This window comes from Pinus tabuliformis, chromosome Q, assembly GCF_031772625.1.
Source record: "Pinus tabuliformis cultivar Carrire ecotype Pingquan chromosome Q, CPIR1, whole genome shotgun sequence".
NCBI classification, from domain to species: domain Eukaryota; kingdom Viridiplantae; phylum Streptophyta; class Pinopsida; order Pinales; family Pinaceae; genus Pinus; species Pinus tabuliformis.
Window position 1 is genome coordinate 1239498189 of NC_142296.1, and position 4666 is coordinate 1239502854.

A 4666-nucleotide genomic window follows, 5' to 3' on the forward strand; every position below is an offset into this window, starting at 1 on the left:
TGAAAAAAATAAATCATATTTATAAAAATGATGTAGGGTTCTTTTTACTTGTTGAAAAGAGTAATCAGCTAATAAATTTAAAATGAGGCGATAATCCTTATACTAATATTAGTTAAAAACATAAACAGATTTGGTAAAATTTTATTTAATTAATAGTTTAAAACATAATGTGGTTTAATCGAATTGGAAAATAATGTAAACCACAAATCCTTTCGTTACCAAAATTTTATTTAATTAATAGTGTAAAAAAGTAATGTGGTTTAATCGAATTGGAAAATAATGTAAACCACAAATCATTTCAACTAACGATTGAATGAGAATGCGCCGTCTGTGGGAATCGAACCCACGACCACGTGGTTAAAAGCCACGCGCTCTACCAGCTGAGCTAAGACGGCTGCCAGTGATGGTTTTCGTTATGGTTTATACTGTTATATTAATAATCACTTTGAACAGCCTAATAAATTCTGAATATTTCCAGCTTCGATTCAATGTTGGCCGTCGATGTTTTCCTGCCCAAGTTTAAGACACAATTAATGTTAGAATAGAAATGGTTAAGGTAGGTGTATTTTGATCAGGTTTAAATTTGTTTAAAAAATAATGGAAATTTTGGTAAGATTTTGATAAAATTTAACAAAAATTTTGGGAAATTTAAGTTATAGTTGTCAATCAAAATTTGAATGTACCATAAAAATTTTGATGGTGCTACATCCATTTCCACTATAAAAAAGAGTTGTATTTGGTGTGACTTTTTAAAAGCTTTTAGCGTGGGTTTTTCTCTTCTAATTTCTCTAAAATGACCCAGGAATTTATTGAAATCACAAGCTTGATAGGTAATCTCTGCATAATCGAAATGCCTTAGGAGTTTTTCAGGGCACTGAATCCATACATAGAGTCAAAAAACTAGTTTAAACAATACAAATCTAAATTTCACCTCAATTTTTTTCCACCAAATTTCAACACAAAAAAGCCTAAAAAATCTAATAAAACAACTTCCATAAAAAAACCAACTTTCATTTTTAAAAAAATACAACCTTAACGGAAATTAAAAAATCATTATCGCAGCCGTTGACGAGGCCGAGGCCACATTTGCAAAGGAAGCATGATTAAATTAATTTCCATAATTTGCAAAAGAAACCTATTTTTAAAAGCTCCATATAATTGAAAGTTGAAGAAACGAAAATATAAGGTGAAATGAATATTATTAATACGAATAGCACAAAAATATTTAAAATAAACATTTTAATTATTATAATATACAAAATTAAATTTTATTAAAATATAATAGGATATATTGAAAACTAATTGAGTATAAAGTTGATCATTTATTTATTTTTTCTTTCATTTTTTAAATTAGTAATTAGTCTATTAAACAAAAGGAAGGATAACACCAATGTTGTGGTTGGTTTATTATTAGAGAAATCAAGCTAATTATGGAAAGAAATATTATCAATTTACTTAGTTTATTATCAAGAAGCAAATAGACTAAACATTTACTATAAAAAACAAAAAGTTTGTCTATACAACTAAGAGATTTAGGTTTGACAATATTATGAGTGCTTAAAAGTTCTACATAAGTAAAAAGCAATAAAAAGGAGTTGTAATTTATTTGATAATCTAACCACCAAGCGATGAAAGCAAAGGGTCATCATATAACCCTTCTGAACCACAAGTCGGAGCAGCAGCGTAAGCTTTTGAGATAGTCATATTTGTCTTGATTTCTTGCAGTTGTAATAGGAGTTCATATATTTAAAGGAGCAACTCTTATCTAGCCTCGTTACATTCCAACAAGCCCTTTCTAATAAGAGTCTTCATATGCTAATATAAGTCCACAATACGATAATACTTAGTGTTCCAACCTCTAGAGCTTCAAGTATTTGGAATATAGTTGACCAGTTTGTCATCCATGTCCAAATCATGTAGAAACCTCATTTCCTTATGGATCTCCTTCACTGCCCCAATAATCTCTTCTCAAATTTGCAAGGGGAACCACTCCTAGTGCTCATCACTCATCTCATGAGCCTCATCTTAGGCACGAGAGCAAGACAACCCAGCATGCCCCCCGTGGCCACTTCGTGAAACCATCCTTGTGACATGATAGAATAACACCAATCCAAATATGCTACCGACCATCATCACCTCATAATTGAAACTCCACTAAACATTGAATGTTGGGCAAGAAGCAAGTGAAGAGAAGTGTAGAGGAGCCCACCAATATACCATAACACCAAAATTTTAATATCCACCGTGATAGTGACCATTGTGAATCATAATGACTTCCAAGAAGGTGGTTTGGAAGAACAATAAATTATTGTCACCATATTCTACGTACGCGAGAATGGATCTCCAGATTTTGCAAACCCCACAATTGGCTCAACATTCTATGACAATCACCACCAAGTGGAGAGTACTTTCCCTTCCCATTTCATTTATCCTTGCATGGATATCCAAATGCCTCTTGCTACTAGTTGGAAACCTCAAGAGGAGAGTTAGTAAAGGGATCAAGGTTGGAATGATATGGGTTTAAATGCCCTCTCTCGGGGAATTTGTGTCTCTCTGACATCCCATCTAAGGATTTTAAAATTTGAAGGACAATGGGGTGGGTTTGATCCACTTATGTATAAACAACTCACAATATTATCTAATATAATATTTTCGGGTGCAAACACATGTTCAACCACTACCTCAATGTACCCCCATGGTTTCAAGCTAGGCCCTCATGGGAACTAAATCTTATCCAATGGTGAAAAACTCCTAGTTTTTCACCATTAAATCCAACCCCTTTGGATCTTGCTTTCCACCATTAAATCCAACTTCTTTAGACTTCTTGCTTCCAAGTTTTGAGAATATAACTAAAAGGAATTATTTATAAAACTCATGGCTAGATTTTTTCCCTCTTTTTAGCTTAAGATTTTATGGTTTATTTCAGTTCTAAGGACTATACTGAAGTGTGACGATGTGAATTATATAAAAGAAACTTTTAATTTCAATGAGATTTTATTTATTTTTGTTTTGGTTACTTATTAATATATTTTATAATTTAAGATTTTAATTTAATATTAAAATTAAGTATTTGTTTTATATTTAAGTATGGGGATTTACGCAGTGCATTATATTAAGTATCACCCGATGCAATGAGTGCTAAGTGAACTATTCAAAAATCATGAGAAATTAGTCAGTTACGACTACCTCTCATGGAAATGGTCATACATTTGAATGACTTACTTAACGCAGTTGAATCCCAAAAATGATATCTAATGTTTTATATTTGTTAAAATGCTTTTTATTAAAAAAATTATATTCAATTTTATTTGAGATTTTGTATTGTCAAGAGGCACTCTACAGCCCAGTATGGGGTAGATGTTTAACAAATTTAATTTAATGTCAATGTCCGTCAATACAAGAGTATACATAAATGTTTAACATATGACATAAATATTTAACATTTATATGTAGGCTCAATTAAAAAAAAAACATTAAAAGTAATAAAGAAAAAGTTAAAAGTAATATAAACCCTGAAATGTTGGCTCAATTAATAATAAAAAGTTAAAGTCAATTTGTTATATTTTGATTTTGTTATTAAATTGTGAATAGACCTTTTTTTACAATACCATGGACCAATACCATGGCTTATCAATACCACATGCCTAAAAACTATAACTTATTTCACTATCAAAATATTTTATAACAATATGACACAATTCCTAACCATGGACATTCACCCTCTCTTTACCGTGGATATTATTAACATGTAAATAGGCTTTGTTATAATACCATGGCTTATCAATACCACATGCCCAAAAAACATAACTTATTTCAAAATCAAAATATTTTATAAATATGATATTTTAATTTAATTTTATAACATTTTTTTAATTAAATCTAAAAGGAAGAATATTATAATTACTTTTGAGATTTATCTAAACCCTCTATCCTCATAACTACTCCTTTATCTCCTAGATTATGTGTTTCTTCTCTTCTTCCTCCTATAGTATCCTTATCAATGTTGTGGCTTCTGGTTTTTTTCATGTTGAGCGTGGTCTGAGACAGGGATGCCCTCTCTCCCCCTCCTTTTTCTTCTAATCATGGAAGGTCTAAGCAGACTGATAAAAAATGCCCGTGAGACTGGTGATTTGGGGGGAGTCCGGATATCGGATATGACTACTCTCTCGCATCTTTTGTTTGTTGATGATGTACTTATATTTCTAAATGGTTTGTTTCATGACTCATATGTTTTCAAGAACATACTATCTCTCTTTTGCAAAGCAACAGGTATGGAACCAAATTATGGGAAATCCACGATCATTTTTGTGACCTGTCTCCAAAACAAGGAAAGGTACGTGGCCCAACAATTTGCTTTTGTCAGACAAGAGCTAGATGCTGGCCTAAAATACCTGGGGTTCAGACTGAAACCAAATGGTTATCGCATCACTGATTAGGCCTGGCTTATTGCAAAAATTGAAATCAGAATAAACATCTGGCAGCAATGTTGGCTCTCCAGGGCGGGCAGGCTCACTCTGATAAAATTGGTGCTCGAGGCCATTCCGGTATACTGGATGACTCTCACTTGGATCCCAAAAGGTATTCTCAACAGGATACAACAAATCTGTTGTAGATTCCTCTAGAGGGGTCAGAATGCGGGGAGGAATTTTGCCTGGGTCCATTGGGA

The 4666-nt window shown here is 32.3% G+C and overlaps 1 non-coding gene across 1 annotated transcript; it reads right to left on the bottom strand.

The window, feature by feature from the left end:
- Window positions 1-322: 322 nt before the first annotated feature.
- TRNAK-UUU (transfer RNA lysine (anticodon UUU)) lies at window positions 323-395 on the bottom strand. Its single transcript has one exon. It is a non-coding gene; the product is annotated as a tRNA-Lys (tRNA).
- Window positions 396-4666: the final 4271 nt, after the last annotated feature.